The 23,424-nt window shown below is 44.3% G+C and overlaps 1 pseudogene; it reads left to right on the top strand.

Annotated features, from left to right (window-relative positions):
* Positions 1 to 1,925: 1,925 nt before the first annotated feature.
* LOC112066893 (Y-box-binding protein 1-like) lies at positions 1,926 to 2,653 on the top strand (annotated as a pseudogene).
* Positions 2,654 to 23,424: the final 20,771 nt, after the last annotated feature.

A 23,424-nucleotide genomic window follows, 5' to 3' on the forward strand; every position in this document is an offset into this window, starting at 1 on the left:
CTGGCTAAGTTCCCCCCACTTTTCCAAACACCACAAAAATACCCAACTTCTTCCCAGGCCTGAGGAAATGAAAACCTATTCCTCTGGAACCTTGGCTCTTGCTTGGATCTGAGGATAATAAAGCCCACTCTCTCTCCTCACAATCTCTGAGATCTCTAATGTGCCCTCCAGATGCCACCAGTTTAGCTGCCTTGGGCATGGTATCATTGCATACTGTTTCAGGTAGCTGTAGCTATTTCATTTTCAATGTTATATAGTATTCTATTGATGAGTATAGTTTATTCATTCTACAGTTGAAAGACTTTGGGGTTATTTCCAATTGGGGGGCCACTATAAACAATTCTCTGCAAATATTCCTGTAGGTGTTTCCTGGTGTGCATGAGCAGGCATTTTTCTATAGCAGGGCAGTCTGCTACTCCTAGGGTGCTCTAAGACCTTTTCAGGGGTTCATGAGGTCAAAACTTTTTATAAGACATGATTTGCTTTTTCTCACTGAGTTTACATTTGCACCAATAGTACAAAAGCAATGGTGGTAAAACTACTTAACATGAATCAAGGTAGTGGCACCATACTGCACTAGTAGTCATTGTATTATTCATCACAATTTACCACAGTTGACAAAAAAAGCCAGTTCCCTTTAAGAATGCCCTGTATAAGTAGGAAAGATTACTACTTGTATTAAACCTTGATTCTTGAGTAAATATCTTTTTAATATTCTGTGTAGCATTGAAAAAATATCAAGTACATAGGAAATATTTAAGAAGGGCAAGACTTCTACAAGGAAAACTCTGTAACTTCATAGAAGGACATTGAATAAGACTTAAATAGATGGAGAAAACTATACCACATTCATTAGAAGGCTCAATATTGTAAAGATGTTAATTCTCCCAAAGTTTATTCAAAGATTCAATGTACAGAGATTGCTGACATTGTTTTACATTTTTGCAAAAGTCTTTAACATCTGGCTTGATGGAAGATAGCAGGATTCCTAGGTACTTGATATTTTTTGATGCTGTAATAAAAAGGATCTTTCACAAATTTTCTCTTAGTGGCTGATACACAAGAATATCATTGTTTAAAAAAATATTAGCTTTGTATCCAGCTAATGTACTAAAGTTTCTTATTTTTTAAATTAATTAATTAATTAATTTATTTATTTATTTTTGGCTGTGTTGGGTCTTCGTTTCTGTGCGAGGACTTTCTCTAGTTGCGGCAAGCAGGGGCCACTCTTCATCGTGGTGCACGGGCCTCTCACTATCGTGGCCTCTCTTGTTGCGGAGCACAGGCTCCAGACGCAAAGCCTCAGTAGTTTGGCTCACGGGCTTAGTTGCTCCGTGGCATGTGGGATCTTCCCAGACCAGGGCTCGAACCTGTGTCCCCTGCATTGGCAGGAAGATTCTCAACCACTGCGCCACCAGGGAAGCCCTAAAGTTTCTTATTAATGCTAATAGTTTAATTGTAGATTTTTCCAGATTTTCTAGGTACACAATAATTTCACCGGTGAACCGTGGCAGTCTTATTTCTTCATTTATGATCTTTGTACTTTGCATTTATTTTTCTTGCCTTAATGCACTGGGGAGGATCTCTACTACAATGTCAGACTGCAATTGTTATATCAGGCATCATTGTCTTTTTTGCCATTTTATAGATATTCTCTACCACATCAGGAAGGATGCCCTGTTCAGAGAGTCCTGAGCTGCACCACTGCCACCACCATCTTAGTTACTATCACACTCTGGAGGAGCCACAGCTGCTACAGCTGGACCCAGTCACCATCACCACACCCATGAGCAGCCAGGCGAGACCCAGCACCCCACAGTCTGGCCCTCAGTGATGCCCATACCAAACCCCGCACCCGGAGCAGTGGGTGAAGGGAGCAGTGGCCCCAGCAGCCTCATCTAGGAGGCACCAAGAAAGTCATCACAATGAGGGTTTTGGGAAAAGTAAAGAAAGCTCAATATAAGAAACAGATATGGTTTCATCAACAGGAAGATGTTTTTGCACACCAGAATGCCAGAAAGAAGGAAATCTCAGGAACTACCTTTGCAGTGTAAGATGTGGAGAGACTGTGGAGTTTGATGTTGTTGAAGGGGAAGAGGATGCAGAAGCAGCAGATGTTACAGGTCCCGGTGGAGTTCCAGAGCAAGGCAGTAGCAGAGCATAAACATTGCTTATAGACCCTACACATGTGGTAGGGGTCCTCCACATGATTACCAGCAGAATTTTCAGAAGAGTGAGAGTGGAAAGAAAGGGATTGAAGAGGGCTCCGGAAGGCTGGGCCCAGCAGCACCATCCCTACCGCAGACACCTTACAGAGACCCTATGGGCACCCCACACGGTAGTCCTGTGGAGGGAGAAGGGAGGAGGGTGCTGAGAACTAGAGTGTAGGAGAACAAGGTAGACCCGTGAGACAGAACATGTATCAGGTTATTGACAGTGATTCTGCAGGGGTTCTTCTCGCAGAAGACAGCCTACAGAGGATAGCAATGAAGAAGATAAAGGAAATCAAGAAGAGGAGACCCCAGGTCAGCAGACACCTCAACATCTATTCCACAGAAGATGCCCAGAAAACCCACTACCACAAGGTGGCAAAGAGACAAAAGCAGCTGAGAGTTTGACTGCTCCTGAGGCCGAGCAGGGCATGGCTGAGTAAATGGGGCTTACCGTCTCTACCATTACCAGATTTAGTCATCCGAGGAGAGAAAATGAGTATGAAGTTCCAGCAATAAGAATGAACAAAAATGGGAGAAGACCTTAAGTGCCTGCTCTTTGCCTGTTGACTTGATAACTAGAACCATCTGCAATATCTGTGCAGCTTATGGCTTTTATTATTTTTATCTAAAGATGTCTTTTTCTGGTTAATGACAAATGTGGGTTTTTTTAAAGCCTGTTTTTTTCTCAGTATATCTTTAGAGGTTTTAAAATTGTTTTATATCTGGTCAAGTTGAGATTTTTAAGAACTCATTTTAATTTTTTTTAATTTACTTTTTTAAATTGAAGTATAGCTGATTTACAATGTTGTGGTAGTTTCTGGTGTATGGCAAAGTCATTCAGATATATATAGATATGTGTGAGTATATATATATATATATATATATATATATTCTTTTCCATTATAGTTTATTACAAGATATTGAATAGAGTTCCCTGAGCTATACAGTAGGACCTTGTTTTTTTTCTATTTTATAAATATATAGTACTGTGTAGTACATATAGTACATATATATGTACTATATATATATTTTTTCTATTTTATAAATATATAGTACTGTGTATCTGCTAATCTCAAACTCCTAATGTACATCCCCCCTTTCTTCTTTGGTAACCATAAGTTTGTTTTCTATGTCTGTGAGTCTGTTTCTGTTTCGTAAATAAGTTCATTTATATCACATTTTAGATTCCACATATAAGTGATATTATATTATATTTTTCTTTCACGGTCTGATTTACTTCACTTAGAAGGATAATCTCTAGGTCCATCCATGTTGCTGCAAATGGCATTATTTCATTCTTTTTTATAGCTGGGTAGTATTCCATTGTATATATATTTACCACGTCTTCTTTATCCATTCATCTGTTGATGGACATTTAGGTTCCTACCATGTCTTGGTTATTGTAAATAGTGTTGCTGTGAACATTGGGATGCATGTATCTTTTCGAATTATAGTTTTCTCTGAATATATTATATATATAATATAACTCATTTTTAAATTGTAATAAATGTTTGCTTCTTAAATTTTTCCAAAAATGTCAATAAACTGCAAGCACCTGTTAGTAAAGGTCTTAAATAGTAATAATAATAATAAAAAGAAAGTACCCTTTCTATTTCTATTCAGCTAAGTGATTCTTCCTTAAAACTATAAATGAAAGTTGCATTTTATCAAAAGATTCTCCCACATCAATTGGGATAGTCATATAATTTTTTCTCCTTATCCTATTAATAAGGTAAATTGCCTTGACTGATTTTTCTAATGTTGAATCAGCTTTGCATTTTGGCATTAAATCCAACTTATTCATGTTTTATATCCTTCTATAAATCGTTGGATTTGCTTTCTAAAATTTTTTTGAAAATGATTGCATCTATGTTCAAGAGCGAAATTTGCTTATAATTTTCAGTTCTTTTAATATTTCTGACAGCTTTGGTATCCAGGTTATGCTTAAGTTGGAATGTGTTTACTTATTTTTTAATTTCTCATGATTGTATAAAGATTCAAGTATTTCTTCCATAAATTGCTGGTAGACTCACTGGTGAAACCACCTGGACTTGGAGGTTTATACTCAGAAATATATTTTTTACTACGAATTCAATTTCTTTAAGGCTTACATAGAATTTTTCAGCTTTTCTCCATAATTTAATTGAACTTTATTGTTGGAAATGTTAATTGCTTTCAGTTTTCACTGTTACAAAGGATGCTGCAATGAACACATTTATACGAGTATTTTGCAAGTTTGTGCATCTTTACATTTTAAACATCTTTATAAGGTAAATGCTTATAAGGGGAATTGCTGGGTCACAAAGTATGAATATTTTTAGTTGTCTTGGTCTTGACATCAGGCCATTTCTTTCCTGAAGAAACAGTATTGGAGAGAGAAATGCCCTCTGTTATTAGTTATTTATGGTGAGTAACAAATGACTCCAAAACTTGATGGTTTAAAACAATAATAGACAATTATTATCCTCACAGTTTCTGTGACTCAGAAGTTGTGAGTGGCTTAGTTGAGTGGTTCTGACTTGGGCTCTCTCATGAGATGGTCATCAAGATGTCAGCCAGGACTGCAACATTTGAAGGCTTGTCTGAGGCTGGAGCAATATTTTCAAGATGGCTCACTCATGTAGCTGACAAGTTGGTGTCAGTCCTTAACAGGTGGCCTCAGTTTCTTCCCCAATGTGGGCTCTCCACACCCTGCTTGAGTATCATCACAACATGGCAGTGGAGTTCCCCAGAACAAGCTATCAGAGAGAGAGAGAGAGAGAAAGAGAGAAGCAGCAGTGGCTTTTGAACGAACCAGTTTTATGCTGCTAAGAAATAATTGGAGAGAATCTGTTAATTTTTTTTTTTGTGGTACGTGGACCTCTCACTGCTGTGGCCTCTCCCGTTGCGGAGCACAGGCTCCTGACGCGCAGGCCCAGCGGCCATGGCTCACGGGCCCAGCCGCTCCGCGGCATGTGGGATCCTCCCGGACCGGGGCACGAACCCGTATCCCCTGCATCGGCAGGCGGACTCTCAACCACTGCGCCACCAGGGAAGCCCTAGACTCCACCTTTTGAAGGAACAAGTGTCAAAGAAGTTGCAAGTGTATTTTAAAACCATCACAATCTCTCTGTAAGCCTAGTTTAAGTAGGTTTATCTCCTTGCATGAACCTTCAAAAATGTGTTTCTAAGGACAATTTCTCAGCCCATTGAAGTCACTGAAGCAAATGGCAACAGCTGGTGAGTGTGGAATTGGGGCTACAAGAAGTCAAGTACCTGCTGCCCTTAGTGTCCAGTGTCCTTAGTGTCCTGGCTATGATCCAGCCTCAAGATTTATGTCTTAATTATGTAAATAGAGCAATTATGCCATCAGAGGCTCTGGTAAGCTAATTACTAAACAAGAAATCAATGCTGCTGAAGTCAAGACTAATGAATCCCAAGGCACCCAACACCCTGACTGTAATTGCAATATTGAGGATTTTATTTCAATCGACCGTACCAGAGAGCTTGGAGGGAAGAGGGCCGTTCTCGCCATGATTGATTCATTGAGAATCAAGATTCCTATCCAAGATTCCTTTTCTCACGGATGCTGGGGGGCTGGGAACAACCCCTGGCCACCCTCTCCTATCCCATGGCCACCTCTACACATACCCAGTCAGCCTGTAATAGCTCAGACTCTGGGAAGTGACCATACGGATTATTATGGTCAGTGCCAGTAGGCAGGGAGGGGCTCTGACCAGAGCATCAGCTCAGGTGGACGTGACTTTTACATTTGGAGGATTGAAGCAGGGTGAGAGCGTTTCACTGGGACCCCCTTCTCCCCAACTCTCTGCTTTGCATGAGATGTCTGATTGCCCCCTGACAATGGACAAGACTGGACAGAGAGGTCTCCTGACCCTAAAGGTTCCTGGAGGCATAAGAGGGCCTGCGCTCTTCATTGTCCACCCTTCGTCCTCTCCAACACTCACATCACAGGACTCTGGGCTCTGCCTCTCTTGCTTTATGTGACAATTTTCAAACTTGCCTTGTCTCACCCTTAGCTTTTATCCAGTGCTGCTACAAGGAGTAGCCACGTGCAATCTGGTTCTGCAGTTATCATAAAAATACTGTTGAGGAACATGAGTCGTTATACACCTACAACAAGATGATTTTGGGCGGGGGAGGGTGTTGTCTGCTGTCCCAGAATTGTGGCCAATCTCCAGACCAAAGCAGTGGACAAGAAGCACTGAGGAACTCTGCATTCTAGAAAGCGTTGCCCAGGAGCAGAACCCATGCATTCTGGCAATGACAAGGTGGTTTGAAAACAGGTTGCAGAATTGGCCTGCCACCTTCAATCCACACCCAATCCTGACCTTTATTCTTCCACCCTTGTTTATATGAAAAGAGGATCAGGGAATGCGGGGAGATGGCATCAGACCTGCCAACCTTACAGCATTCGTGATGAGGGGACATTCCTCTTTCTTCCCATGGGAAGACATTTGTGATCACAGAGACCACTGGCTACTTCTGGTCTAGAGGTCCTTGCGAGGGGCCTGTGGAGGTGGCCTATGCCAGCAGAGGGACAGGGGACTGCAGAAGGCCTGGGAAGGAAGAACTGGAGGAACGCACATCCCCTCGTCCTTGGAGAACACAAAGGAAGTCCACAGCCTTTCCTGTCGTTCCACCTGCAGGAGCATGGGATGAGAGGGGCCAGGAGCTGCGGGCTGCCCAGGCAGTTGCTGTGACAAGTGAGGAGAGCCTCCATCCAGAGAAGGTTGGGGACCATAACCCGGACTGAAGGAGGATTTGCCCCCTTCACTCTGAGCGAGCTGTCATATGAGAGGAGATCCAGGTTGAGTTGAGCATTGCTCCAAAACACCACCCCACCTTCAATGTAGAATCTACTAGCCTCACATGGGATCAGACTGAACCAGGCCAAGATTGGAGATGCCTCCTCACCACCACTGGTCCTCAGCCATGCTAAGATGCCTCCTGCTTCCCCATCCCTCCTTCCTGTCCCTAAGCCTAGAGAGCAAGACCCAGGAGAAGGAGGAGGAGGAGCACAGGGGAAAGAAGAGACCACACTGCTCCTTCTTCTGGGTCCCTAAGGCCAAAATCTTCCTGTGTTGTTGTTGTTGTTTTTTGCGGTACGCGGGCCTCTCACTGTTGTGGCCTCTTCCCGTTGCGGGGCACAGGCTCCGGACGCGCAGGCGCAGCGGCCACGGCCCACGGGCCCAGCCGCTCCGCGGCACGTGGGACCTTCCCGGACCGGGGCACGAGCCCGCGTCCCCTGCATCGGCAGGCGGACTCTCAACCACTGCGCCACCAGGGAAGCCTCGTCCTGGGTTTTGAGGAAGAGGAAGAGCTTTGAATCAGATACAGATTTGGAGTTTTAACCTGGTCTGAGTTTTTAATAAATGAAAGCGCCAGGAACATTCACTTTCTGCCCAAAGTATCATTAAGTGATGAGGAAAAGGGATTCGACAGAACACAGTAGAAAGCAGTGACTGGAAAAAATTAACTTTCGCATTTATACCCCACTGAGTTGAGACTCTTCAGTAACCCACTGCACATCATTCCAGTCAGTGCTCCCTAAGTAAAGCCCTGTGGAGGGAAATTATCTTCAGAAATTTTTGCAAGGCTATCCAGGACATGAGGAAATGAACACATTCACACACTGTGGGAGTTAAGATAAACTGGGGAGGTCTTTTGGGGGGATGATTTGGAAATATGTGTCATCAGCCTTAAAAAAGTGCATATCTTTGACCCAGCAGTTTTATTCTTCGGAATATATTTATTTATTCAACAGATTTTTATGGAGTACCAAATTTGGGCCAGACACTGTTCAGGTACGTTGAACAAGATGGACATGGTCCCTATCCTTACAGACCTTACAGTTTACTGAAGGGGAGACAGATAAACAGATGTTACAATACAGCGTCAATCATGCTCTAGCAGAATGAAGGGCAGGTGACGGTGGCCACCACGGGAGAGATATCCGTCTGTGATGATAATGGTGATGGCAGAGTGTCAGGGAGGTTCATCTGAGGAAGTGATGTGTGAAAGATGAATAGGGTGAGCTAGGCATGGGATCCCAGGTGAAGAAAGAAAGTTCTAGGCAGGAAGAGTATGTACAAGATCGCAGAGGCAGAGAGAGCATAGCATAGTTCAGGAGCCTAAGGAAGTTTGGTTTGGCCAGAGAAGCAAGAGTGAGAGGATGAAAAGGCGGGAGGATGGAAAGGGAGGCAAGGGACCCTAAGGAAATAATTGAGGGTGCATGCAAAAGCTCACCAAAGCATCAGTCATGGTTATTATAGCTGAAGCTTGGAGACAAGTTAGATGTCAAGTAGTAGCTTCCCAGTAACACCAGTACAACAGAACACTGCACAGCTACAGATGAGGCTGTGGAAGAATATTTCTTGACACAAAAAGATGTTCAATGTTATATTGTCAAATAAAAAATCAGGATATAAGACTGTATGTATAGTATGGTCTTATTTTTATGTTTAAAATTATACAAAGATTCTGGAGAAAATATATAAGTTATTAACACTTATCTCTGGGTGCTGGGATTGTGGGTAAATTTCATTCCTTCCTTTTTGCTCAACTGTAGTTTCTACAGTAGTTTATCTGTATGCAAGTATTGCTTGGGTAATAAGGAAGTGAAAGTTATAAGACACAAAATCACTGAAACGTAAGCTGAAAAAATTTGATGCCAGGAAAATCTTGATCTTCCTGTTAAGTGTGAAGAAATTATTCAAAATTGAGAAGGGGAAGTTGTATAAAAGGCAACTGACATGGAATATCAATTTTAACACTTATGGGCTTCAACCAACTCTGCAAGGGCATTCAGACTGTCCACCTCCATGCGTGCTGCTACTCCCAGCTTCACGCAGCACTGCCTGGGCCCAGGCAGCGGCAGCTTTTCTTGGACATCACCTATTCTGGCTCCACTTCCTTCCTGGTCCTTGTATAACGAAGCTACATTCTCTAGTTTCATCTCAGATGCTTCTTTTAATTTTTTTAGACAGCTTTGTTGAGGTATAATTTATATACCAAAAAACCCCACACATATTTAATGTATATAATTTGATGAGTTTGGACTTATGCATACACCTGGGAAACCATCTACCTCAATCAAGGTAATAGACAAATGTACCACCTCCAAAAGCTTCCCTGTGCCTCTTTGTGGTTTGTGTGTGTGCCTGTGTGTTAATAACACTTAACATGGAATCTACCTTCTTAACCAAATTTTAAGTGCCCAGTAAAGTATTTTTAAATTTAGGCACTACGTTGTACAGCGAATCTCTAGAACTTATTCATATTGTATAAATGAAACATTATACCCATTGAAAGATGTGCAAACAGATAAAGTCTATTAAAGTCCTATGAATTCCAGTGAGTCATACAGCTTTGTCTAAGAAATAGGCATCTTCTGCTGATGCTACCAGGGCGGCCCACTTTGGTACTTGCACACACGTCTAGCACAATGAATATATATCAGTGTCCTATGGAGGCTTGTACAACTGAGCGTAGATGAGCTTGTGGTGTGCTTTCTCCCCTTGGATAACAGTTCTTGTGTTAGTTATCATGATTCCTTTTTGCCCTAATGCCTGTAGTCAGAAACCATTTGATGCTCAATTATTAGGGTGAAAGAGGAGCTCTTTAGGGTCAGGACTTTGAGTTCATTCTGGTCCTTGGCTGTGGCCCTGCTCCAGCCATGTCCCTCTGCCTCAAGCCGACCAGTCTCCTCACTGTCCCTTGAAAGAAGAATGTTTTCCCCTTCCTTATTCCTGTGTTCATGCTGGTCTTCTCACCAAGAATTCCTTCTCTGCACCTCTTATGGTCTAACCAAATGCTACGGATCTGTCACAGTCTAGCTCAAGTCTCAGCTGTGAGACAGCCTGCCCGATGCTACAATTTACGTGTGTCTGGAGTCTACGTGCTTCATGGAACGAGTGTAGATTTTGCCACTGGAAGCGCTAAGATCCAATGGCGACTTCACTACTTACTCTTTGAGTGATCTTGGGAAATTTACTTAACATTTGAGAAATTTTCTCCGTGAAATTTCTTTTCACAGAGATGTTGTGAGAATTACGAGATAATATCGTTTTTAAGTCCCTTAAATTACCAAACACTACATGTATTCAACAAGCATTTATTAAGCACCAATTGTGCAACCAACATTAAACTAGACATTACGCAAATGCTAGTTTTGTTGTAACACTCAGCAATCAATAATAGTCTTCCAGAGAATCCAGCAAATAACATTCTGCTTTGTGCTTCTCATGTTTCACCTGTGAATATATTAACTCTTTTGTATTTTGTAGGTTAACTATTTTGTGTTATGAAATAGTTATCAAATTCCTTCAAACTTTTGAAGGCTCTAAGGAAGGCAGTGATTTAATGGGATTTATGTCAACAAAAATATCATTTTTTTCTACTTTAATTGGAACTTTCTTCCCTTCTTTGCCTGGCTAAGCCCTCCCTTTCTTTATTTCTCAAATTTGATGTCCCCTACTCCAAGGATACTTCTCTGACCTCCCATCCTGGGTTTGTGCCCTCCCATGTGCACTCCTTTTTTTTTTAATTAAATTGAAGTATAGTTGATTTACAGTGTTGTGTTAATTACTGTTGTACAGCAAAGTGGTTCAGTTTTATACACACACACACACACACACACACACACACATATATATACACATTCTTTTTTTTAATATTCTTTTCCATTATGGTTTATCATAGAATGTTGAATATAGTTCTCTGTGCTATAAAGTAGGACCTTGTTTATCCATTCTATATATAAAAGCTTACGTCTGCTAACCCCAACCTCCCACTCCATCCCTCCCCCAACCCCCTCCCCCTTGGTAACCACCAGTCTGTTCTTTATGTCCCTGATTCTGTTTCATAGATGGGTTCATTTGTGTCATATTTTTAGATCCCACATATAAGTGATATCATATGGTATTTGTCTTTCTCTTTCTGACTTACTTTACTTAGTATGATAATCTCTAGTTGCATCCATGTTGCTGCAAATGGCATTATTTCGTTCTTTTTTATGGCTGAGTAGTATTCCATTGTATATATGTACCACAGATTCTTTATCAAATCATCTGTCGATGGACATTTAGGTTGCTTCCATGTCTTGACTATTGCGAATAGTGCTGCAATGAATGTAGGGGTGCACGTATCTTTTTGAATTTTGGTTTCGTCCAGATATATGTCCAGGAGTGAGATTGCTGGATCATATGGTAATTCTATTTTTAGTTTTCTGAGGAACCTCCATACTGTTTTCCACTGTGGCTGCACCAACTTACACTCCCACCAACAGTGTAGGAGGGTTCCCTTTTCTCCACACCCTTTCCAGCATTTGTTATTTGTCAACTTTTTAGTAATGGCCATTCTGACCGGTGTGTGGTGATACCTCACTTCAGATGTGGTTTGACACAGGCACTCTTTATGACTCAGTACGGCTCTCAGCACACTGGCTTGTAATTGTCTGATTGCCTGTCTAGGTGCCCCTGGGCCATGAGCTCCATGGGCTGACAGAACTCTTGCTTATCTTTTCATATTTGTATCCTCAGTGTCCAGCCAGAGCACAGAGTAGGTGCTCAGTAAACACTGCTGAAAAAATAGTGACCCTGGCAAGAGCAGTTTCAGGGAAGTAGTGGAGCAAAGCCAGACAACAGCAAGATGAAGCAAGAATGAGGCACAATGAGAAGAGACACTTCTTCCGAGAATCTTACTTGAGAAGAGTATGGGTGAGCAGGGCAATAGCTAGACGAGGACACGGGGAGATGGAGGGTTTGTTTTGTAAGAAGGAAGAGACTTAGACATAGTTAAATACTGATGGGGACTATCTGGAAGGAAAGAAGGAGATTAAGATATCGGAGGCTGTATTAGTCAATACTAATAACGCAATAATGCTGCGGAGTAAGCGAGCCCCAGTCCCAGTGGCTTATGGTAAGAATAAACATTTATTTGACTCACTCACGTGTCTGCAGGGTGGCTCTGCACCGTGTTGCAGGTCTGCATATCTAGGGCTGTTCCATGTGCCTTCCATCCTTGGGCCAGTGAGCTAGCCGAGCATGTTTTTCTTATCGTAGTGGCAGAGGCTGAAGAGAGGATCAGAAACAAGCAAGGCTCTTAAGGCCTTGGCTCAGAACAGACACACTATCACTTCTGCCCACATTCCACTGTGCAAAACCAGTCACGTGGCAGTCTCAATGTGAACATCAATCAGGCAAGGAAAAGTGCTTTGCCTACAGGGGACCATAGCAAAGATGGGAAGAAAGAATTGTGAGCTAAGAATAGAGAGGTCTGCATGCCAGAGGGAGAGAGAGAGAGAGAGACAGAGAGAGAGGGAGGAAATGTGGAACCAATTGATGAGGTGGGTTACTTGAGGATTGAGAATGGCAAGAGAATAAAATATTGGCAATAGAGTAGCTCAAATAATAAACCATGTGGTCCAGGCTAGACAGAGAAGAATGGAAAGAAAGTGGAGGCTGACAGGGTCAGTAAGTATAGGGAACAAGAGGTGCTGGTGAGGCTGAGGATGAGATGGGTCCAAGTACCTGAGTTGGAGATGGTAAGATAAGAGGTTGAAGACAGAGAGTGAGGCCTTTGAATCTGAACTTTTTGCAGTGGCACAGTCCAAGCTGCTGACCAGACTCAGGCTGTAGCTATAAACAGTTGAACTTGAGAGGGGGTGAAGGTAGTCAGAGCTAAGGCCGTCAAGGCACTGGGAGGCCCAGGGCTTGGATGGGTGGTCCACGCAGATGAGGAAATCCCCAGTGTTCCAGCAGGGCTGGGTTGGAGGAGACTGTGAGGGAGGTTGCCTCCAGGGGACCTGGAGAAGATAGGGATGGAGTGGGGGAGGGACCCGGGCCTTACTTCACGTGGCAGTAGAGGCGAAATTTGTGAAAGCTGCATTAGGGAGCCTGAAGGATGTCATCTCTGGCTCCTGATGGAGACATTTGTGGGTTGTGGAAGAAAGAGCAATTCCTAATCGAGAAGCCTGCAGGGAAAACAAAATTTGGAGGGAAAAGCCAGGTTTCAGTTAAGCTAGAAAGAGAAGAGCCATTCAGTTGAAGAGTCTGAGGGAACAGGAAATTCTGTTTACTGAAAAGTTCGTTCTATGGGAAACCATGGGATCTGGCATTGTGGTGGAGGAAGCCCTAGGCAGTGGGAGAGGAGAGATGCATCGGAGGAAGGATGTGAGGCACGGCTGGGTCAGTGGGGGAAAGAAGGTCCCAGGTATTTCTGGAAAGAGGAAATCCAAAGCCAGAAGAGTTAGTTCCTGGGACTCTCATCATGTGGGGAAACAACAGATGTCCTTAGACGATGAGGCAGCCCTAACTCACTAGAAAAGTACCAGGCCCTTAAGTAACGCTTAACAGAATGAATACATATCCAAAGAAAATACTGGATCCATGAGCCACCTTCTCCTCTACTGGAAAAGGCGATGGCTCTGATCTTGTCCAGAGCAGGGAAAAGTCAGCAGCCTGCTGTGCTGCAGTAACCTGACCCCTATTGCTTCCAAACCTGGGAATTACCTGTCCAGAAATTTCAAAACCTTTGATTATGGGTTTTTGATTTCTCATGAACTTTTACGGGGTTTACCTTGGCAATTAAATTACGTATGTTATTTATCAGGTCATCTTCTCCAATTAAGATGATAATGAGCTTCCATGTTCTACCAGATATTTATCAGCCTCTCTATGAAAAAGAGCTTAATGAAACACTCAAGACAGGTAATCACGTTAACAAGGGGGAGCCCCTGGGGAGGATTTGAGATGTCTAACAATAGAGTGGAGAGTAATGGGACTTCATGGTAAACAGTACTGACAATCACAGACCTAATGGCACTTGAACGAGTGTCTGGGCTAGCTGGGAGGACTGGGCATTTCTTCCCTTGGCAGGTCATAGAAACCAGAAGCTGGTGCAACAGTGTGGGCAACCGGCCTTGATAGTATGATGGCCAACAACAACTTACTGCTACTACTATTTGTCAAATGCCTATTGTGTATAAGGCATTGTATAGGGGCTCTACAAGCATTATGCCAAGTCAGATTTACTGAAACCTACATTATAAGTAAGTACAACATTATGTTGTATTTTCCTGACAAAGCAACTAAGGCTCAAAGGGATGCAGTAACTTGCCTGAGGTCATATGGCAGATAAGTAGCAACGTTGAGACTTGAATTCTGGTTGAGAAGAGGCACGCTCCTCCATGTGGCGGGAGAGTGATGTGAAGCAGAGAAGTTCTAGTTGCAATGGTGCCTGTCACTAAGCCCGCGTGGCGGCCACAGAAATGGCTTTGACCAAGAGCAGCAAATATGTGGCACATGTACTGCCTGTCACTCCCTCCTGTTCTCCCCATGCCAGACATCTCTAATTTATCATGATACTCTCTCCCATTGAGCACAGATGTGGCCTCGTAATCATTCTCACCACAGCACTGCAGGCAGTAACTAAGTCTGTCAGAACTGACATGTGAGATGAAATCTCTTTGCCCTCCTTGCCACAGATGCTCCATGAAAACATGAGGGACAAAGCACTCGGCTTGGAGTTTGAGGAACCCAGCTTTGAACCCTAGTTCTCCCTCTTCAAAGAGTCCCAGAGCCCATTTTACCACATGTGACATCAGGGTTGTGGGGATTAAATTAAACACCAACATGGGAAGCACAGCACCTGCAGCAGAGTAAGCCCCAGAGAAGTGTTGTTTCCTCTTTTTATAAACGATGACCAACACGTTCAGACTTGGATCAGGGGCAAGTGTAGTTTTCTCAAACCCTTAGAAAACTCCCTGGAGGACAAAGGCAGTGACAGAATAGCCTGGATCCCAGGGAAGGCATGGAGAGTGTCAAGGTCCAGGGGCGAGGACCTACAGTGATGAGAGTCACTGAGGTGCTCAAGGGCAGTCCCTCCAGGTTTGCAGAAAGCCCCCCAGGGAATAGAGAGGCAAGGAAGCCATCATCTGGGGCCAACTCTGACCTCATTCTCTTCCCTTCTTCTGATTTCCTTCCAGTGGTCCAACCAGGTTCAGGGGGGCCTTGATGCAGTCCGTGCCGTTCAGCTCCAGGGCTAGCTAAGGTGGAGAACAGTAGAGAGCAGATCTGGAAGGGGAAATCTGAGCTCTCCAGCATGGAGACTTTTCTCCCTGGCAATGGTCTTAAATTGAGAACTTGAACACTGTTCTGCTGGTTCCTTGGTTTCCTGGTTTGTGTTTTGCTAATCTATACCCCACAGCTAGCAGAGAACCAAACAAAGGAGAAGGAAGCCAGAGTAGCAGTAAAGACCACCTGCAGTTAAAAGAGCAGGCCCCAGAAAACAGGGGGTTGTAGGTCTGGAGGGCTGGCTACTCTGGCAGGTGGTTGTCTGGAAGACTGGGCAACAGGGAGCAGGGCAGTGGTGTAATCATGGGCAAAGGAGGGGGTGTCCAAATGGAGGGACATAGATGGTCCATCCAGCTGGTTGGGTACAGCTATGAGGATGCTCAGGCAGGCTTGAGACCTCAGCAGATAAATTCAGCTCAACACTCACTGAGTAGTTTTCTCTATTTCTGGCCCCATGCTAGGCACTGAGAAACTAAAGATGGGTAAGATAATCCTTTCTAGTAATTGTAACGTAATGGGAAGTGTGATTGGATAGAGGTACTTAATGTGCTCTGGGGACACTGTCAGGGACCTGCTGGAAAGAAGGATGCCTGGGGAGAGGAAAACATTCCAGCCAGAGGGAAGAGTACAAGCAAATGTCAGAGGATGTGAGGGCCCACGGCATGGTTAGGCACTGCTGCAGAGTAAAGTGGGAGAAGAGGAGGGGCAAGAGATGAGGCTGGAGACGTGGGTGGAGGCAGGTGGAGGCTGCTCCTTGTGAGGAGCAGACAAGGAGGACCACGCTCCCTGGTAGCCGACAGGCAGTCCTTGAAGAGTTTAGCAGAGGGGCAATGTGGTTACATCTGCCTTTGGATGGCTCTCTCTTGACGCTGGGCCAAAGTTGGATCTAGGGGTAAGTTTGGAGGCAGAGAGAGAGTAGTGAGGAGGCAATTACAATGATAATTGGTCCAGGTGGGAGGGGACCAGGGCCCGAGCTAAGCAAGTGTGCCAGCAAGAACTGGTCCTGCGGAGCCCAACACAGCTCAGCTACTGGGCCTGTGCTCGCCATACCTGGCATGATGCTGGAAACCCTTCACCAAAGGACGGAAGGTACTGCTGCTGCCTCCTTGCAGGTGGCTTTCCCCAGCTGTCTGGCTGAGCAGTAATTTTCCTTAAACCATGCTTAAGACAGTCATGGTTTTAAGCAAATGATATTGCCCATAGGTAATTACAGGATTATCTAGTGGGCTCCGGGAAATCCAAATAGTTCTCAGGTTGCCAGCATGAGTGGCAAAGAGGTAAGCCAAGGCCCTCTAGGAGGGCTTGCTGGATGTTGCTGGAATCTGGGCAGGGTGAGGAAAGGTGAGGAAGGATGGCCATCCCCCTAGCTGGGGAGGATGTTCCCCAGGAGAGTCACAGGAGAGAAGAGGATGCCCGTGGAAGCAGGCGGGTTTACTCCATAATTCCTACTAAGTCACCTGCCTGATAAGTCAAGTCCATCACTAATAATAGCAAATCCCACTTAAGGAGCACTTCCTGGGGGCCAAGTATTCTTTCTCAGGGAGCTCTCCCATATGGGATCACATTTAATTTTCACAAAAACTTTTAAAAATAAATTATTATATCCATTTTACAGATAAGGAAACTGAGACTTAGTTAAGCAACTCGTTCAAAGTCACAGAGCTAGGCAACAGCACACAGCTTTTGGAGCCCTCCATGGGTTTGGCCATCTCAGCACAGACCCCTGTAGCAATTTTGTGATAGAACTGGGGGTGGGAGAATCAGGCGGGAAAACCAGTCACTCGGCTTTGAGGGAAGGTCAGGACATGGGCAAGGGAGTTTCTCCTCCTGAAGTTGTGTGCTCTTCCTTGTAATCCAAGCAGACCAGGGGCTCAGTCGGGATTGGGTGACTGGTGGGGTGGCTTCTTTCTGTTCTAGCTCTTTGCAGAGGAGAAGCTGCTATGCCCAAAACAAGACTATGTCACAGAACAAAGAGGGGCCAGATAAGTCTTTGATCTCATCATTTTCCTCACCTTTCTCCTTCCCTCTCTCCTACCTCTCACCTCTCCTCACCTTTCCCCTCCTTCACTCACCCCTTTCCTCCTTCCTGGAACCTCAGAGTCAAGTCAACACCCAACTACTCTCTCAAAATCCCTGACAGTTGAACCCATCTGTCCAGCCACCCTTTGTCCACACTCTGGGCATCTGGACTGCTCTCTTCCTTGACTTCCAACTCTCCCCATTCCTACCCCCATCAAAGCTTCCACATCCCTAGAGGCTCTCAGCTACAAAGTTGGAAAGCAATCAAAACAAAACAACTCACACTAAATTGGGTACAGCAGAACACTCTCCTTTAAGCCCTCAGGGGTGTTTGTTCGTTAAGCCAAATGGATGACTAATTGGGGAGATTTCTCTTAACAAACATTTGTTGAGAGTCTACCTTGCGATGGGTTAGTTCTGTGCTGGGGGATGGAGGGAGAGATGCAGGTGAGCCAGGGGATCTCACTCTTTAGTCAAGAAGTAAGACAAGAACACAAATAATGATGTCATGAATGTCACAAGGAGGTGCATGAGTTTATTAAAACTGGGGAGGGAGATGAGGGTGGGGTGAGTAAGATGAGGAAAGGCCTATGGAACACAACAGTTTGAGCTGGGCTCTGAAAGTCTAGTGGGAATCAGACATATAAATGGGGGTGGGGGGAAGTCAGTCATCTCAGACAAGGAGAGCAGTGTGGACACAGTCTTGGAGATGGGCCTGGAACATGACTCAGTGGGCAATTCCAGTGTGTGAGGAAGAGGCTTCTGCTTGAAAGTAGGCAGAGAAAAGGATTTCTTTAAGTCCCATCCCTTGGCTTGTTCTTGCAGCAGAAGGACCCAAGGTCTACAATCCTGCTTCCTCCCTCTTCCCATGATACCCACCCAGTCCAGTCCCTGCCTCACTGGAGGAAGGGGCCAGGGGCTCTTTTGTCTCTCGCTGGTCTTATCTAAGGGCTTGCCTTGAATCACATCCCATCAACTCAGCTCCCAACTGACTCTCCCAATCTGTAGACAGCCCTACCCGTCATCAGTTCTGTCAGAGACCAGATGATAGACTTGGGGGCCCTCTATGGAGCCTCAGAGTAGCACCCCAATATTTCCCAATGGCTCCTTTCCCTCCCCCCATCAAGTTCACCCTCCCCAAATACTCGGTTTCTATAACTGTAATAATAGTCTTCCCTCTGAATAACATACCCACCATTTATGCCTAATTACCATGTGGTCCAATAATGATATGTAGAGCACTAAATGGGTGAGATCAACTTGCTTGAAGTTTTGCTTCATTACAACACCAAACTTGATTCGTATACACTGAATATTTAACCTGTCCCGGCCTTGGCTCCCATGTCTGTAAAATGAGGGGTATTGATTAGATTAGTGTTTCCCCATCTGGCTGATGCTCAGAACCACTGGTTGGTTTTTTAGAAATATCAGAACCCCCACTTTCTAAATTCTTATCCAGTAGGTCTGGCGTTTGGGATCTTAGACCTATATTTCTCTTAGTTTCTCGGGTGTTTGCATTGCGTTCAATCTAAGGACTGATATTTGGGAAACTGGGGTAGATCATCTCTGTGACTCTTTCCTAAACTCACTGATTCATTCTATACAGAGGGGACACCAGCAGAGGTGAGACTTGAGAGAGGCAAGAGACAGATATGGCAGATTTCATACATTTTAACGAGAGTAGAATTTATCTCAAAGGCAAGGGAAAGACTTTGCAGGGTTTTCAGCAGAGGTGACGTGATCAAATTTATGTTTTAGAAACATCCTTCTTATGCAGGGTGGAAGATGGGCCAGAGGTGGGAGACCCGAGAAAAGGCTTTGGTAATAACCGCCTGAGCTGATGCTGCTGACCTGGGTTGCACTGGTGGCAGCGAGGGTGCATTCAGAAAGTAGAATGGACAGAACTGAGTCATTTCTTATTTCCTTTGGATCTGGGACATAGTGGATCACTGCTGTTAGGTTTGCAGCTTTTGTCCCTTCCTAAACTGTGTAGTTCTTGGTCAGCTCAATTAGAGGCAGATGTCCCAGATTTTGACTCAGGAGCTAGTGACTCAGAGAAGCAGGGAGAGCAGAACATCCATTCCAGAGGCAGCCCAAGTAGCCACAACTTCAGTTTCCAGAAGCAGCATGACAGAGTGCCAGGGGAAGGCCAGTGCCTGATGCCAAGAGTGGTGCTGATGCCATCTGTTGCCCTGCGTTTACCTGCAATAACTGAGTTCTCACTGGACCGCTGGGTGGGCTTGATTTTGGTTGAAGACCTTACAGTGTCTAGCTCTTTTGTTGCTGCCTGTTTTATAAGGCTGGTGTTGTAATCTCCCTTGTGATTCTGTGAGCTGCTACAGTATTTTCGATGACTTCCCTTTCTGCCCTTAAAGTGCCCAAATTGTTCATTTCTTACATCTACATTCCCTGACTGACACCCGGACTGTGTCGGAGGCAGCGAGGGCATGAGCAGCTAGGTAGAGTCCTCAGCCATGGTAAACACATGCAAAGGAGCAGGGAGTGAGAAAGAATCCTGAATGCTGCTGGTTGGCTTACAGACTAAAAATACCTCGACTCTTGATTTGTTCACCTTCCATAAGGAAAGCTCAGATTGAGCTTTTCTTCACTATTAGAGATTTCTCTGAACTGTACAACTCCATTCGAAACCTGAGTGCTTGGGCCTCCCTGGTGGCTCAGTGGTTGAGAGTCTGCCTGCCAATGCAGGGGACACGGGTTCATGCCCCGGTCCGGGAGGATCCCACATGCCGCGGAGCGGCTGGGCCCCTGAGCCATGGCCGCTGGGCCTGCACCTCCGGAGCCTGTGCTCCGCAACGGGAGAGGCCACAACGGTGAGAGGCCCGCTTACCGCAAAAAACAAAACAAAACAAAACAAAAAAACCTGAGTGCTTGATTAGGAGTTTGAGATTAACATATACACGCTACTATATACAAAATAGATAACCAACAAGAACCTACTGTAGAGCACAGGGAACTGTACTCAAAATCTTGTAATAACCTATAATGGAAGAGAATGTAAAAAAAGAATATATGGGCTTCTCTGGTGGCACATGGTTAAGAATTCGCCTGCCAACACAGGGGACACAGGTTCGAGCCCTAGTCCGAAAAGATCCCACATGCCGCGGAGCAACTAAGCCCATGCACCACAACTACTAAGCCTGTGCTCTAAAGCCCGTGTGCCACAACTACTGAGCCAGCGAGCCACAACTACTGAAGACCGTGAGCCACAACTACTGAAGCCTGCGTGCCTAGAGCCCGTGCTCCGCAACAAGAGAAGCCACCACAATGAGAAGCCCGCGCACCGCAACGAAGAGTAATCCCCGCTCGCCACAACTAGAGGAAGTCCGCGCGCAGCAACGAAGACCCAACGCAACCAAAAAAGAGGAAAAAAAAACAAATGGCATGAGAGCATGCATTAAAAAAAAAGAATATATATATGTATGTATAATTGAGTCACTTTGCTCTACATCTGAAACTAAAAACTAATTAACACACTCAACTATATTTCAATACAAATTTAAAAAGCAAACAAACCTGAGTGCTTGAATGTACAGAGTATCAGAAAACTATCACTCTAGAGGGAGGGAGACGCAAGAGGGAAGAGATATGGGAACATATGTATATGTATAACTGATTCACTTTGTTGTAAAGCAGAAACTAACACACCATTGTAAAGCAATTATACTCCAATAAAGATGTTAAAAAAAAAAAGAAAACTATCACTCTAGTTTCATTGCCTATTCCCATCTTCTGGAAGGGGAAGCCCTTTGCTCTCCCCAATTCATGATATTCTTGAATCACAAGGCTATTGGAAGGTAGATGAGATCACAGAAAGGGCTGAGGAAATGCAAGGCAGTACTGATCGAACTTCCCTAAATACAACTTCTCAAGTTATATATAAATTGATTGTTTTCTAAATAGTGACTTTTCCACCTACTGGTAATCTCCAAGATGTTTTATTTTATTTTCACATATATGGCGACCACAGTGGCTATTGAAACACAAGGTTTATACATTTTCTATTATAGTAAAATATATATAATTTACCATCTTAACCATTTTTAAGCATAAGTACATTCACATTGCTGTGCAACCATCACCACCATCCATCCTCAGAACTGTTTCATCTTCCCAAACGGAAACTCTATACCTTTTAAACACTAACTTCCTATTCACCACTCCTTCCAGCCCCTGGCACCTACTACTCGAATCTCTTCCTTCCCTGGGTACCTCATGTAAGTGAGATCATACAATATTTGTCCTTTTGTGACTGGATTATTTCACTTAGCATAATGTCCTCAAGTTTCATCCATCTTGTAGCATGTGACAGGATTCCTGGCCTTTTAAGACTGAATAATATTCCATTATATATACATACTACATTTTGTTTATCCATTCATCTGTTGATGGACACTTGAGTTGCTTCTACCTTCTGGCTATTATGAATAATGCTGCTATGAACTTGGGTGTACAGATAAGGTGTATATTTTTGTGACCTCTTCCCTTCAAGTAATTAAATAAATTTTTCATGTGAATGATTGCATTTTAAATTATTTGTTTTGTAACTCTGAAGAGTTGTATAATAGACTTTCTTAAAGTGGGTCACACCTGTATTCTTTATTGTTCCCAAATAGGAGGATGCAAAGAATATCTACAAATGTCCATTTCACACTGATGTGGAAAAGCCCAGTGAGGAAATCAGTCTCTAAGGGTGAATTGCACATGCAGATATCAAAACTCTCAGGTAACTCCCTCTACTCTCCTGTCTTGGTCAAAGAGCGAGCGTGCTCTAAACCTCTCCTTTGAAAAGAATCCTCTCCTTCCCCACCCCTCCCTTGGTAGGGTCAGCGCCCCCTTCCTTCAGTCCCTTCACTGGGCTATTCTGACATGGGGCTGTGGATCTCTCAGCAACATTGGTAACCAAGAACTCTCTACCTCTCTAAGGCTTTCTGCACTTTGATAAAAATAATGAAGTATGAAAAGGACATGTGCATTTCTTTTTGCCCCACACCTCCACTGATCTAGAAGGATTGACACCTTAGCATTCTCAGAGTCATTTGCAAATGGGATAAGCACAAAATGACAAAAGAGAAGAGGGCGAGAAAAGAAACATTCCCAGAGCTTGAAAATAGGGACTCAGTTTTCATCTGAGAAGTAGGTTAAGAAATCTGAAAAGCAGGCTGGAACACCACATAGAGCTTTATGTATTTCTGTCACTGCTTCTCTGGTTGAAGTTTTTGGTGAGAGCAGAAAACAGGCAAAATGTATTGATTAAGCACCAATATGTCGGTTGTCATTCCCACTTACTCTTCTTGATAACACTGCGATAAGGATCTGTATTTCCACTTTCCAACTGAGGAAACTGAGGCTCAGAGACGTTCAGAATGCTCCCAAGGGCGTGGAATGTGGCCGTGAACTCCTGTGTGACCCCAGTGGTGCTGCTTCTCTGATCCTGCTCTGCTTCCAACCTCTCTAATGAGAGCGTTTCCCTTATCTTCTGTGGAATGATTTTCAGAAGGGGGCCTGTGACAGCCTGTGTGTGTTTCCCTCTGTGGGTGCATCAGAATCTGACAGAGACCAGCAAGGGACTCCCTTCCAAGCCCTAGCTATGCCTCCTCCTCCAGCTAGAGGACATTCTTGGACCACAGAGGCAGTTCTAGATTTTCCTTCCTTTCTGTTGGATCCATCCTTTGTTTCCTCACTACCATGGGCCAGCAGAACCCCTACCTGCCTCAACTCATCCTCTGCCCCTAATACCCGTTGTTAAACATTTGCTTACCATTTTCAAGGATAAAGCGTAAAAATAAAGATGTAGGTAGCCCATCAGGAACAACTTCCTGACTCTGGAAGTTTCTGGAACATACAGAAACTTAAGGAGGCTCTCGTGTCCCCCTTTCCAGGAAAGCTATAAGGAAAAGGGCCACCCTGCCCCCACCTGGCCTACTTGGACTGGGTACAGTTCTGCCTGGAGGGGAGGGGAGGCACCAAATGACCTCCAGAGGGCCCTACCAGCCCGGGAAGCCAGAGACTCTGGTGCAGCCACCTGCTTGGCCACAGATGTTCCCTGTCATCAATCATTCAGGGCATCTGTTTGTTGTGCCGTTTGTTTAAAGACC

The sequence above is a fragment of the Physeter macrocephalus genome, chromosome 16 (assembly GCF_002837175.3).
Source record: "Physeter macrocephalus isolate SW-GA chromosome 16, ASM283717v5, whole genome shotgun sequence".
Lineage (NCBI taxonomy): Eukaryota > Metazoa > Chordata > Mammalia > Artiodactyla > Physeteridae > Physeter > Physeter macrocephalus.